The 16,139-nt window shown below is 36.5% G+C and overlaps 1 long non-coding RNA gene across 1 annotated transcript; it reads left to right on the forward strand.

Annotated features, from left to right (window-relative positions):
• Window positions 1–1,158: 1,158 nt before the first annotated feature.
• Window positions 1,159–10,580, forward strand: LOC126968777 (uncharacterized). Its single transcript, XR_007730281.1, has 8 exons — window positions 1,159–1,316; window positions 2,371–2,658; window positions 3,234–3,369; window positions 4,404–4,549; window positions 5,270–5,500; window positions 6,112–6,267; window positions 7,173–7,290; window positions 8,985–10,580. It is a non-coding gene; the product is annotated as an uncharacterized LOC126968777 (long non-coding RNA).
• The last annotated feature ends 5,559 nt before the right edge of the window (window positions 10,581–16,139 follow it).

The raw sequence follows: 16,139 nt of genomic DNA on the forward strand, positions 1-16,139 counted from the left end.
GATGGTAATTGATACGCCATGCCCATTACAATGCAGTGCCGCACAGGATTCTTGAAAAACCCAACAACTCTGAGCGGCACAATTGCGCTCGTCACCTTCAGACATAAGATGTTAAGTCTCATTTGCCCAGTAATTTCACTAGCTACGGCACCCCTCTGATCGAAACACAGTAATGCTTACACATTACTGCTTCACAGCAGAAATAGGCGCCGCTCTGGTACCCATAATCTAGCTGGAATCCTGTGCAAAATATTCCCCCTCTGGTGAAGATTTATTATACTGTGGACTATGGTTTCTGATATTATGTGGTTCGGATTGATTATTACATACCGTTAACTCCTTTGCCAATATTCTAGTTTTTATTTTGAAATTTTTGCTACTGCATTAAAGGTACTAAGCTCTGTAGTAGTAATAAAATGTTTAACTTGATTTAAAAGTTTTGACAGTAACATTAAAATAAGAAAAAACCCATAATGATTACAATTAGGTAAGAATAAGTTTTAATATTTTACAAACTGATATATACGAGTATATGCCTAAATTAAGTTTGTCAGTTAACTGAGACACTATTCAAATTCGCTATCGTGGGGTCAATAAAGCTCTGATAAACAATAATCCGTTTGAGTTCGCAAACATCGTTTTACGTTGCTATGTCTAATTTTAAGAGACTGTAAAAATATCGATGTCATTATAATATTAGTAAATTATAATATTAAAATAATTATTTGTTCGATATTCGAAACTCACACTCCAATGCTTTTTCAGCGATATAAGGCGGCGGCCATTTAGGCTGCAACTACTATGCAACAACAGTCACGGGTCGTCTTACTTTCCGAAATCGGCAAGTGCTCCAGGGCACTAGATTTTAAAGATACACCAAAATCCAAAGTGCCGTACGGCACACTACGTCCTGGCAAATTTTTGACCCTTATTTTATTAATAAGATGGTTTATTTTGCATTGTGTTATAGCTTAATTCAATAGCTTTCTGATACATTCACTCAAATCATCATAATTATCTCAATCTCAATCTAAATTGCACATTGACAGACCGCTGCACTTGACAATTTAGGAAGGTTAAGGAGATTCTAACCTCTGATATGATCTGATAGTAATGTCAATTGATTCCAGGTTACACGCTAGAATGGAGCCGCGGCGAGGGCGTTTGGCGTTCTCGTTGGGTGTGGGGCGAAGCCCGCGGGGTTGCGGTGCGTGGACTGGCGTGCGGCGCACACTACCGCGTGCGGCTCGCCGCGCGGTCGGCTGCTGGCACCTCTCCCTTCAGTGAGACACTGCATGCGGCGACCACGGGCGGCTGTGAGTTACAATATCTAATATATAAAATTCTCGTGCCGTGGTGTTTCTTACCAAACTTTTCTGAAACGGCTGAACCAATTTGTAAGTAATTTTGTGTGCATATCGGTTTGGTCTGAGAATGGGCCAACATATATTCATTACCCCTAAATGAAAATTTTTATTTTATTATGATTCAGCATTAAAAAATACATACAACTTCAAATTTTCACCCGTCTACAATCAACCCCTATTTTTGTATTGCGATTTTTATATTATTCTGTACCATCCACAGATCCGCAATGGGGTTGTAAGATGGCAATCGAATATAATAATTATTGTAGTACAATAAATTCTATCTACGATATATTTGGTAGGCCTGAAAATCGGTCATCTATTTTTTATACCCCAAAAATTTTAATTATTGTTTTTTTTTAATATTTTATAACTACTTTACTAATTATAACAACTCGATTTGAACCCGTTTTAACGCCGTGGTAATAAAGTTCGCTATTTAGGGGTAAATAATTATCCAAATATTTTATTTCATTCCTTACTTATATAAATCGGCTATTCTCTATATCGGTGGTAGTACTTATTAAGTTAGGACCGGGTTCGGAGGTTTAGGGCGAGTGTAGTGAGTTCGCGGTCACGGCCCGTCTATCACTACAAATTTGCGCTCATAGTGCGCAGCTTGACGTGTTGGGGGTGGGGGTGCATCAGCGGCGATGACGCGACGATAGGACTAAAACTTGGGTGCACAAAATGAAATCACAATGTCCCACTATATTATAATCATCGGTTTAACAGGAGATTAGTCATTTAATTCATAAATGCCAACTTATATGTCAAATTATACATTTTACTACGCATTATCACCTCGCAAAAGTTGAGTTTTAAGGAAAATATGTGGTGAAAAACTCATTGGCACCCCTTTAAATCTGAGTGTACTTTATGTTCGGAAAAAGTAGAGCTAGTTAGAAGAACATACAATAAACTCTCCACTCTTTTCATTTCTTGCATCACATCACATATAGGCTCGTAAAGTACCAATTGACAGTAAATTTTAAAATTTCAGTATCGAAAGCAGCGCTCGAGAAACATCTGCTCACAACGAACAGTAGCTGTGTCCGACTGAACTTACTATCGTGGGACAGCAACGGCTGCCCGCTCATCCATTTCATCGTGTCCATCCGCGGCTTCGACGAATCCGCCTGGAGGTCGGAGAGTTTGGAGCTAACCTCGGAGCCTACGAGCTTCTGCGGTCTGACCTCCGCCACGTGGTACCATCTACGAGTAGTTGCCACCGGTACCGGTGGTGTCACTACTGCTACTTATTACTTCTCGACGTTGACAGTGACTGGAGGTAGGAACCATTTAAGAAAACATTGTTTCTCATAGATAATATATGTATATAGACAAAATTGTCGCCCTTTATTTACCAGGGGCGTCCGTATCATTATAGACAATTAGGCAGTGCCTACTTCGTTATAAACTGAAATAAATATAGCACTAGTGTTAAAGTTGATTTAGTTTAATTGGTTCCGTTATTTTATAACCAAACTACTATTGAACACCCACGCATACAATTTTTCAGCAATCTTTGGATATTCCAAAGCTCAACTACGACTAGTTACATCCACCGTGCCTACCTTGCTAGAAAATCAATGCACGCCCCTGTTACCAGCTGTTTTAGAGCCAAATAGTATTACCAGTCTCGATGGCAAGCGTCCTGATTGAATGACGTTGGTGGTTTCCGCACGTAGAAGGGCGCTAGGACGCGATATGCGTTGACACTCTGGCTCCTTCTCATGTCCAAGTTAAGTTAATTGGTGCTGGGGCTGCTGACATCGCCTGCCGCAAGCGTCGGAAAGTCTCAAGTCGCGTCTCAAGAAGTTTTACTTCAAAAAGTTAAAATGCATGTTATTGTTTGTTGTATAGAACGTATTCCGGCGCCTGCGCAGTTCCCGCCTGGCGGCGAGGAGATAGCTGGACCTGCTGGAACTGCACTGTTGGCGGCTGCCGCTGCGCTCGCCGCTGTTCTCTTACTATTGGCCGCCCTACTATATACAAGAAGGTACCCTCACCACCTGCCAACTGCACAGTTAACGCACATCGGCATCCTCGGAAACCTGCATCTTCTTGTTGGTGGTTGGCGCCGTGCTAGTGCTAGTGCTGCTCTACAGCAGGAAATACAGCCTCTTCCAGGGGCACATAAATTCAAATTCAAATCAAAATCACTTTATACATTTAGGTCACGGAAATGACACTTATGAATGTCAAAAAAATATTTTTTTTTCTTATTGAATCTACAGCTACTTTATAAAGGGTTGAGCTAATGAGACGAAGTAGGAAGAAACTCATTACCACTCTTTAAAATCAAGATTTGCATTTTTATCGTTTTACAAATCATTTCAATTACAATATAATATGTAGAGTGATGCAACCAACATACTCAAACGTCAAATAGTCAATGCCTTACACGAGTAAGTCAAAAAAGTAAAGTAAACACCGTAAATAAATAAAGGTATTCTGTGAGCATTTTATAAGAGATTATAAAAAACAATATATAATAACTTTCAAGAATCTGAAGCCGAGCCTCCGGCAACATGATCATCCTGCCACCACAAGCAGCGCCCGTTCATGAGCATGACGCATGAGCCAGCCATCGTCTCCCTCAACCATATTTTGAGGAAGTGGGCGACCCGTCCCATGTCGCTGCCACAAGTGGTGACATTTAAGCGAGCATGGTGAAGCCTATATTTTTATTCAAAATAGGATTTAAAGTCACTTATTGAACGTCAAAAAGTACCACCTATTCGAAATAGTATGCCACAGACCTAAAGAAGAACCTAGGTAACAAGGGAAAAACAATAAGTTTTATTTTAACTTCAATGACGTTCTATACATTCTTTGATAATTTGAGGGTTCCTACGGCCTGTATACCGCCTGCGAGCTTCACGATAGTTAAAAGACAATTCTGAACTCGTTACTTTATGTATTTGTAGTGATTTTGAGCACTTTCGTATAGTCACAAACGCTGCAATACCAAGCTGTCTTATTTTTTAAGCTTGAAATAATAAATAATAAAGGCCTTATTTTATCTCGTAGTTCATCAAGAAAGTGCTTTCGGAACGGGTACGAAGCTAGCCGAGTATCAGAGGAAGATAAGAGCGTTGAGAAGCGAGACAATAGACGCAATTGTCAGCAGGTGTATACTTCATCTCCTATCAAATGTCCCAAGAAGGAGCAACAAGGTAGGCAAAAAGTACACTTAGTAAGAGTACTTTTGAATTTTTCAAATGCCAGTAGTCTTAAGGGGGTTCTTATATCTTTATTCGATTTGGATATAAGATTGTCGATTTCGTTTAAGTTGAAACAATCTCGACAGATGCTCTGCAAATGTATTTGCATTCGCTTGAGCAGTTTGAACTTAATTCAAGTCATTTCTCTTTATTGATGGTATTGTAAATATTATATTTTTGTAAGTTTCCATAAAGAATGGTTTGTTGAAGGGGTTTTATCTATATGTAAATTACCATGTGAAAACTCGACCTTAAAGATCAAGTTTTAAGGTATTAAATGTTAGTCGATAGCTTAGGTATAGGTAGGTATAGGTATTCACGGGCTACTTTCCGCAACTCGACGTCTACTGCGCCTATTTTGGGTGGTAGGATTGGTTTGCTAATCTTGCCATCCCAACTCCTCAAGGAAGTTACTCAAACCTCTGACTGACCTCTGGGAGAGTCTTCCGTGACCCCAGGTATTTGGCCTGGTATGTGGCCACACTGCGGCACTCCAGGATGAGTTGTGTGGCCGTTTCTTCTGTCTCCATGCAAGCCCAGCACAGGAGACTGTCGGTGATACCTATATTAAACAGATGTTTGTTAAAGGGGCTATGACCCGTTATTACAATATGTGGTCGATAGCTTTATTTACAATCCACTTAATTTACCCCGTCATGTTAACAATTACAGAAATGTACGAGATCAGCCCATACGCTACGTTTAGCATGGCGGGCGGAGCGGTGTGCGAGACGGGCGAGACTGGTGGTGCGGGAGCGGGTGCAGCGGCAGGAGCAGCGGCGGTGACGGTAGCGGGCGGAGGGAGCGGTGCGGGGGTAACGCTTCGCACGTTTGGTCGCGCTGAACCCATGCCACTCAACGCTGCACCGCCGATTCACGCGCACCGATCGCCTGCTGACTCAGGTACGATTTGCTCAACTATATCCATGTATGCCACTGGACAGGCTGTTCCATATGTTTGACAGCAAATTTTTTATGCCTATTTGAAGCGCCACTTGCGAGCGTCCGTAGAACGAATTTTGACGTATAACGCAAATGGCTGCGAAGGAACGTACGATACTCTGAAGTATTTTTGCATTTTGAATTAATTTCGTTCGTTTTCCGTTTTATTTATACTTACTTCAAGAATCAACGTAATAAAGTACACAATTTTTTTTTTGTAAATAGTTTCTCACCATCTATGTTAGCTGAGGTTGTCATCACTAGTTTTAGTACCGCAGACTCTCTCTGCATGACCAACAGCGCCAAAATGGCGAATATTAAACAGGCACAAAATCACTGGCTTAACTATATTTTTTACCTCGGTATTAAAAGTGTTATTACCGTAAGGGACTGTACTCAACCAACAATAATTATATTGTTCTAAACCATGATACTTTCAAAATGAGAAAATCATTAAAACATCGAGGATTTTTTGTTATTATTATTATTGTTAATTTCAGATTAAAATCTGTATGATTGATTATGATTATTATAGTATCAATGTATAGTGAAAATTTTGTGTTGGCTGACAGTGTCAGATGAGTACACGTTGTCGCGTGCAATGACGCTGATGGTGCGGCGAGCGGAGTCCGACTCGGACTCGAGTGGGTCGCCATGTGCCGAGTGCAACTCCGCCATTGCTTACCGGATGCCACTCGCACCCGCTAAGGGGACCGCGGCTTATAAAGGTGAGACAAATATGTACCAGTGGGAGGCGTCTTTGCACAGGATGCCAGATAGATTATGGGTACCACAACGGCGCCTATTTCTGCCGTGAAGCAGTAATTTGTAAGCATTATTGTGTTTCGGCCTGAAGGGCGCCGTAGCTAGTGAAATTACTGGGCAAATGAGACTTAACACCATATATCTCAAGGTGACGATCGCAATTGTAGTGCCGCTCAGATTTTTTGGGTTTTTCAAGAATCCTATCAATTACCATCAGCTGAAAGTCCTACTCGTCTCGTCCCTTATTTTCTTAAAAAAAATGTAACTTAAACATCCCGCCCCCTTACTCTCAAAAGGTTAATTTTAAATATTGAGTCCCTTAGAAAAAAAAAACATTTTTTCCACGCAAGGAAATATAGTTGCTCATGTAGAATTACCTCGCGCCGAAGAAAAGACTGCTATCAGGCAATATAACCCAGATGGTCTTACCGACCATAGGAAGTATACATGTGGCCGTACTTGTGGCGAGATAAGTCTTGGTGAGGTGCACTAAAATATTAGTTGTGTCCGAAGAAACAGTGTTTTTTTGCTGCCGAGTCCAACAATAGATTGATTGTCGAAATGCATGGCAACCCACGGGAACTCATACGTTCTGATTACTAACTACTTGCAACTGGTGGCAACGCATTACACTTTCCATCAAATCAGCCACCCACTGTCCATTTGCACCCTCTTTTATATAAAATAATCAAAATACTTTATGGAAAGTAAAGAACTCAAGAAAATGGAAGAAAAAAGGATGAATATGTGACTACTGGTAGGAGTAGAATCATAGAAACCCTCAAGAAAAGATCAAGAAAAATAATGCAGATAAATAGAATTATATATTCAACTTCATATCATTTTACTAAAATAAATATATTAACAGCGGTAACAGAGGAGGTGTTCCGTGCAGTGACTGACTCGAGCGCGGAGTCCTGCACATCCGGAAGCCGGGACAAGTCGCGTCGCAGGCCACGAAGGCATCACACTCCAAACTCTAGCAGGTAATGAATAACATTAAGATTCTCGGCAGGAACCCTAATTTAAACTTTAAAGGATGCAGCTTGTGTTTAACTAAAACGTCGTTAAGCACGACATAAACTTAAGTGTTCAGAAGGAAAGGAACGGAACGGAATTTCTGTCAGCTGTGATCTTAATCTTAATCTTCGATATGAGTGAGTATGATTTTTCCTAACACCAGAAAACCAACATTATTTTTCTTAGGCTCAAGTAATAAGTTTCTGTTGCCGTAAAAGTTAAAGCCTCTTCAAAGTTATCAGATTCAGTTACCAATCTTCCAGGGCGACCAGGTTTAGTTTGTATTTCCTACATCTGATGTATGCTTGTTATAACCGTAAAAATTGCGAAGATCGGAGGATTTCAGAGATCATTTGTGGAACAGATGGATAGAGCCACTTCATCTTCAACTAGAAGTTTTTCTTTTCTCGGAAACCATAAGCTCGTAGTTTTCACCTTCTTTACGTCATCTTCCTGGACGAAGTCTGTTCTGTTTTACTATTAGAATTGTTTTTTTCTTTACCTGTGGCATCATTTATTATAGCTGATATATCGTTAGTGTCAAGGGATTCTATCACGTTACATGGTGAAATTTTATAAACATGTATAAATTACGATATCAAATAGACTTTTACTTCAAAACGCAAAAGCTAAGGTCAAAGTTAGTATTTCTAAAAATTAACTGAGCAATGCGTCGGCCTGCATTCGATCCGATCTGAATAAAGCAATAAATCTCTAAGACTCATCATTAAAATGAATACTTGTTGAATCGATGGAGATTATTCTTCAAGGGTGATAATGTCTCTACGAAGTCAGTCTAAAAATACATCCTAATCGTTCGAAAGTTTGAACGTCATTGGATTTAACAAGTAACACTTGAGTATTTTTATAAAGGCGCCATCTAGCGTACATATTGCCAACTGCTATACAATCACAAAAAGGGAACGTTACTTTGTCAAATGAAAGTCTCATTGCACCTTTATGTAGCAAAGCTTTACTACAGATGGCAGTATTTTGTTAATTACAGATCTGTTAATTTAATTCTATCTAGCATTAATTAATTTAATTGCATTTAATATATTATAACGCGGGTGTCACCAAAAGTTCAATTATTCATTCGGCCGTACAAATAAAATTGGCATAAAATTATACCTGAGAATACAACAAGAATATGCAAAATACTTACAAATAGACATTTTGCTTACGATTGATTTGTACGTATAACGTTTCCCGCGTTTATTTTCAAGGCTCCTTGTCATACGAAAAACCTCATAATTATCACTGTATTATCAATACAGTGTTAATTATGTATTGTCAGCAATATAGTCAACATTTTGCATATTCTTGGTTTTTTCTTAGGATTAAATTTATGCCTAGTTTAGTAACTTTATGCCTAGTTTATTTGTAATGCCGTATGCTTTTATAATGCAAGTTTTTGAATTGTCTACTGATATCAGTATTATTTTTATTAAGTAATTCGATTAAAGTTTTGGTGATATTAAAATAATGTAAAAATCTAAGTATATATCAAATAATCTATATGAGTATCTACCAAAGAAAAGGGTGCGCTAAGCTATCGTTAGTTATATCCAATAAGTATAAATTAGTTTAATTCTAACACTTTAATATATTTTAACGTTTTCATACCTGTTCAAATTTAATTTAACAATTACTTTTACAGGTACCCGCAGCGACAGGAACAAGAGAGAAGAGATTTTACAATACACGTATAAATATTATTATTATGACAATAAAGACTGCTAAAAGCATTTATAATATTATTAATTTTTAGTTATTGTTATTTAAATGATATCATGTTACGTTTAGGAATTATGAATGTTTATATTAATATTGTATACTCGAATTTATAGCGGCCTATTTGGAAACTGTATTTATAATTGATGGAACACATCGACAAAAATATCTAAATTGTAAATTTTAATATTTTTTTGATACATAGAACATAATTATGTAGTTGTTACGATAAAACAATAATTATTAAGTATTCAGCTGCAACGTAGTAGCTAATATTAGAGTAATAATAATATTTAACTATATTTTTCAGATTATAATAATAAATCTAGAATGTTCCATGTTCTATTTGATTTGAATCGTGGTGGGAATTTTTTATTATTTTGTTTTAAAAAAAATTGGTGATTTCTTGCTGGTGGCAAGCTGAGTAATTTTTTTTTTTTTGAATTTTAATATGTTTTAATGTTATTGAGTAATACTGAGCCACAATTGTTGGTTTTACTTACAAGGTGTATGTTTAATAAAGATTTTGATTTAAAGATATTTATTACACAAATTAAATTTGTAAACAAAATTTATGAACGACGCGGCCCAACACCAGAGAGTTGAACATGACATACCAAGTTTTATGAACGATACGTTACTCGAACGGTAGGCTCAGTGGAAGAGCACTCGGGGGGACCCTGAGAGGTCACGCGTTCACGTCTCGCATCGTTCCTAAATTTTGTTTACAAATTTAGTTTGTCTAATCACAGAAGTGGGGGTTATCACTTAAAAAATATAACAAACTTTTTAAAGGTTTAAAACGCGTTTACACGCGTTACAATTACTTGTAAGAGTGTTTTAAAAGTTTGTGCTCTGAAAAGGTCACGAAACTTGGGGTGAGCTAAAATAAAAATAAAAATGTTAGTTTTATACAAAAACCAATTTTAATCCTGTAAAAAGTGTTTTATTATATATGTGTGTAACCCTCGCGTTAATCAAAGAAAATACTTAAGGTTCAAATGTTACTGTGGGATAGTAAAAACAAATTCTCTTATTTTAACGTCAGTTCATTCTACACATTTCCTGAAATTCAATTGAAGGATTCTTTATTTAATTCCATTATAATCATAACTTCATAATTCATTCCAATGATAAAATAAACTTGGTATAAAGTTATAACTGATGATAAACAAAGAAAATGCAAAATGTTTACAATATCGTTGACAACACTGTCAATACAATGATAATTCTGAAGTTTTCCAAATGACAAGTTGCATTGCAAATAAACGCGGGAAGCGTTATATGTCCGAATAAACCATTCGTCAGCAAAATGTCTATTTGTAAACATACGTTATAACTTTATGCCAATTTTATTTGTAAGGCCGTTAAACTTTATGTTAATTCATTGAATTAACTTTCTTCTAACATAAGTATTATGAGGTACCTTAGCGTTTTAAAATATATCTGTTAACAAAATAGTTTAAAACACTGCTCAAAGATGTTTTTATATTTAACTGTATACTAATAATCTACCGTAACACTGCCGTACTACTGTAAATATTTTTATAATAATTAGTCGGTAATCTTAGATTAAACTATCAATGTTAAATGATAATAAATTTTCATCTATTAGACCTTGTTTGATTCGGGTATCATCTTTATTATGTTTTGTATTTTACCCACGCCTTAATAACTCACGGAAAATTTCAATAACTGCGTTCCCAAAAATGTGGAATAAGTATCCTACCTACTGAGCTATTTAATTATTTAAGAAGTATACATATTTTATTTATTATGGTATTTATTTCAGCTGGAAGACGTCCTCAGCTGGACAAAAGCCTCCCCCAATGATCGCCATGACAATCGGTCCTGCGCTGCCCTCATCCAACGTATTCCGGCGAACTTGACCAGATCGTCGGTCCATCTTGTGGGGGGCATACCAACACTACGTCTTTCGGTACGTGGGTGCCATTCGAAGACTGTACTGCCCCAACGGCCATCTGTCCGTCGAGCTATGTGCCCTGCCCACTGCCACTTCAGTTTCGCAACCAGCTGGGCTTGTCGGTGGCTTAAGCTCTCCTTCGGATCTCCTCACTTCTGATTCGATCTCACAGGGATTATTTTATTTGAATTACATAGAATCTACATATTATTTATTTCTTAATTAATTTATTTTGAAACAACTACAGATACATCCTTAAACATAGAGTAGATAAAGTAAATTTTTTTCCAACTACAAAGATGGCTGCATGCATCATAATATAATTTCACTAGTAGACAGACGAACGTTATTAGATACAATGTTCTTATTTAATATAATAACTAATCTTCTGGACTCCCCAACATTACTTGCTAGTATTAACTTCAATGAACCACTAAAACGAACGAGAAATACGCCTCTTTTTTCATTATCATTTTACACTACGAACTATGGTAAAAATTCTCCCATTAACAGAATTTGTTAGCATTACAACGAAGTTTTTTCGAATGTCGACATTCATAATCGCAGTAAAAATAGCTTCAAAACAGAAATTATTAAAATATTAATGAATACACTAGATACAAAAAATGTTACTGGAGCAATATAAACCGAACAAATAGGTACATTAACACACGCACATATACACAAACCACACGACACGCACACATACACATCCAAACATAAAATAAACACTATAACCGATTATAACATAATATAATAATAGATATAAATATTAAATTCGCATTCATACGCATAATATTATTGTTTTAATGTTTAAACTATACATATTATAATGTTAAAGTAAATTAAGTTGGAATTCATAAGTCGATTTTTTTGTTTATAAGTTAAAGTAATTTAAGTTGAAAACTCATTTGTTGATTTTTGTTTATATAGAGAGACCTGTAATTGGCTATTATATGTACACTAATTTTTAAGACTAATTTGTAATATTTATGCTGTTGGTCTTTCCAATAAATAAATAAATAAAAAAAGAAATATGGGCAAAATGTTGTCTCCTTAAACAGTTTCACTAAGTACACTTAATATTTAAATTTACACTTAAATTACACTTAGTAGCAGACAACCAGTTAATAAATAAATCTAACATAATGCATACATTGTTACAATTTAGAAGAAATTTCGTGATTTCTAACTTACTCTGTTTGTGCCAGGATATGGTTTTTTCTGAGTTTGTAAGTTTTAGAGGAACACTAAAACATATCTACATCATTAAAGCTAGAGTTATGGAGAGCAAACATTCTGTGCAGTGGCGTACGTATACCAGTATTTGTCCAGGTGTTTGAGAGATGAAATAAATTATTAGATCGTGTAGCATTATTTATTTAAGCATTGTATAGAAAAGATGCATCTATGTATATATTTATCGATCGTCTCAAATGACGCGGTGGTGGGCCATTAAAAAGCCGATCGGAGATTAGCATCAGGCGGAGGGCCATAAGCAAACTAAGGGGGGATGAAGAAAGAGACAGGGTTCATATGAACCCAAACGGAGAGCTAAATTGTTTTTAAGCTCTTTTGGCGCCTGTTGTTGAATGCAACATAGGATCATAATTATCTTTAACAATTATGTTATGTAATAGTAATGTTGTTCTCTCTCCATCACAGAAAATCTTTATCACAAGGATGAGAACGCCTCCAACATTTTCTGTTGGTGAACATCTGCACCACGACATTTTTTCCTCTCGGAGCTGGTCCCTCCATGTACTTTGAGATCTGCTGCATTATTTATCCCTGCCTCGTTTCCAGTGATGATCAGCATATCAAGAGCATGTACAAAATTATATTGGGAGAGTTGTTTACACCGTTTCTTTTTAAGAGCGTCATTTGTGATTTAATTGACATTAAATCAACGTTGATACGCGCTCCAACTAGATAGCGCACTACCTAACAACAATAGCTTTGAACTGATGCTTGTGTGCGTGGCATGTTGACACTCAATACCATCTTTCAAATTTTGTAACATACGGTTAGTGTTATTTTACATTGAAATTAATAAAATACAAAATACTTACTGATGATATGTGATCCCAGTGTTTTTCTTATTTCTTTTAGTATTATTTTTACAAAGATTTATTACCCAAACCGGCATTTTAGTTTCAATGACCAGCAAAGTTTAACAGAACATGGTACGTCAACGTCACACGTTGTTTGAGACTGGCTCGACTACGCCCACTTGGGCATAGTATTAGTGGCCGCACTTTGCGACTACGGCTGCGGTATCTAGTTGGAGCGCAGCGGAAACCAATCCTTAATCTAAGACTATATGTATATAATCTTGTTTTTTGTTGTTACATTAAATGACAAGCTTTTCGATTGATCTGAGGGCTTGCTTATTGATCAATGGATGAATTGTAATGAAACTTGTATACCATCGGTGTAGAAATCACACAATTTTCGTCGTTCTTATATATAAAATTATTATGATTTACAATTAATAATAACACAATCAACACAAACAACAAATCTCAATATATTCTTAATAATGTAATGTTTGTTCATAGGCACATAATTGAATTTGCTAGAAACTGTCATAACCATAATGTTAACCCCAGGAACAGACAAACTTATAATGCCTACTACTCGGCTAAGTCGAGTTAGTAAGCCTTTTGTGGGCGATTTATATGCTTTTACAACAAGATCCCAGAAAATTCTGGGAAAAACATAAGATCCCAGAAAATTCTGGGATCTTGTTGTAAAAGCATATAGGTTCATGGGTTCGAAAGAAAAGTATGATGTTATTCAAAAGAATTGTTAAAAAACGTTTGTGTGGTAAAGGTTACTATAACATAAATGACTTTCTTAATGATACCACATTGGCAATGGAGTGACCGCCCTCAGGCTATTAAATAATAAGTTTAATTGTACAATATTACTTTGTAAACACATTTTTCCGATGAAAAAAAATAGTCCGCTGAGTTTGTTACGCCCGTTCTTTTCAGGTCTGAGGCATTCATTTTTCAATGGGTACTTTTTGACTTAAAATAAGTGATATCACATCCTATTTTGAATAAAAATATTTGAATTTGAATTTGAACAATAGTCTACAACAATAACGTTTTAATTTTCTCATATTTTTTTTTCAAGTCACAACAAATTTTCTGTAGTCAATTTTATAACATTTTTTACGTAGGGTTCCATTACAATAACGTAATTTTTGATGACAAATTCTTACCAAGAATTGGTATTATCTTATCAGACTCTAGTCTAGATGTAGCAATGTATTAATTTATTGAGAACATTCGTAGCTTATTCGTAGCTCGTAGCATCACTCAAGTCTAATTGCTGAATGGCTCTCGATTCAGCGAGGCAGAAACTGTATCGATCTTCTGTAGGTATCGGCGGACATGCCATCCAGTCTGATAGACGACGCTTGAAGTATAGGTAGGTACTTGATATAAACATTAACTAAGGCAAATGGAAAAATTGGCAAAGGCAAATGTAAGGCAATGACAATGTTAAGCGAGACTATGAGAGACTTTGACAATGTTAAGCGGCACTAAGTCAAGCATATTGCATAATATATGGAATTATAACTATCTTAATCTAACACTCGTATATCAAATTCTCATGTCGCGGTGCTTGTAGTTAAACTCGTTCGAAACGGCTTGACCGATTCTCATCAAATTTTGAGTGCATATTGGGTACGTCTGAGAACCGGACAACATCTATTTTTCATACCCCTAAATATTAAGGGTCCACGCCAAATATTTATTTTTTTGACATTTCTTTTTTTCAATTTGTTTGATTATGAGTCAGCATTAAAAATACAGCTACAAATTTTCATCCATGTACGATCAACAGTTACTTTTATATCGCGATTTTAATATCGGCAATACAACGTTTGCTGGGTCAGCTAGTCTTAATATATATATTTCTTGTGTGCGTGTGTATGTCACTGAACTCCTCCTGAAGGCTGGGCCGATTTTGATGAAAATTTTTGTGTGAGTTCAAGGGGATTCGAGGATGGTTTAGAATTTAGATTCAAAATTGAACTACCTCCTAAACGGCTGGAACGATTTTAATGAAGTTTTTGGTTGTTCCAGTGAATTTGAGATTGGTGTGCGTCTTCAGGATGGAGACACAGGGTGTGGATTCGAGAATGGTTTTGATTCACTATTAAACTACCTCCTAAACGGCTGGACCGATTTTGATGATATTTTTATGTGTTCCAGTGAATTTGAGATTGGTTTAGATTCTCAATTCCGTCCATATTATATAATTCTCCTGCTCATGTGTATGTTAGTGAACTACTACTAACGCCTGGACCGATTTTTCAAATTTAAGACGTATGTACAGGACAACGTCTGTCGGTTCTACTAGTAATATATATAATTCTTTTGTGCGTCTGTTGTAACTGAACTCCTCCCAAACGGCTGGACCGATTTTAATGAAACTTTCTGTGTGTCTTCAGGTGGATTCGAGAATGGTTTAGATTTACAATTGAACTACTCCCTAAACGGCTGGACCGATTTTGATGTTTTTTTGTGTGTTCCAGTGAATTTGGGATTGGTGTGTGTCTTCAGGTGGATTCGTGAATGGTTTAGATTCACAATTGAACTACTCCCTAAACGGCTGGACCGATTTTGATGATTTTTTGTGTGTTCCAGTGAATTTGAGATTGGTTTAGATTCTCAATTCCATCCATATATCTTAATATATTATATTTCTTTTGTGCGTCTGTTGTAACTGAACTCCTCCTAAACGGCTGGACCGATTTTAATGAAACTTTCTGTGTGTCTTCAGGTGGATTCGAGAATGGTTTAGATTCACATTTAAACTACCTCCTAAACGGCTGGACCGATTTAGATGATTTTTGTGTGTTCCAGTGAATTTTAGATTGGTTTAGATTCTCAATTGACGGAATTCGATATAATATAATTCTCCTGCTCAAGGGTATGTTAGTGAACTCGTCTTAACGACGGGACAGATTTGTTCAAATTTAAGACGTGTGTACAGGACTACGTAGTAACAGCAACAATCCAAATAAAGAAACATTTCTCAGGAAAATACTGATTCTTCGATACTGCTTTCGAGGTGCTTATTTTTCTAGAACATTTTTAATTTAGTCTCGCCGTTATGAGGAGAGTGTTTGTCTAT

This window comes from Leptidea sinapis, chromosome 16, assembly GCF_905404315.1.
Source record: "Leptidea sinapis chromosome 16, ilLepSina1.1, whole genome shotgun sequence".
NCBI classification, from domain to species: Eukaryota; Metazoa; Arthropoda; class Insecta; order Lepidoptera; family Pieridae; genus Leptidea; species Leptidea sinapis.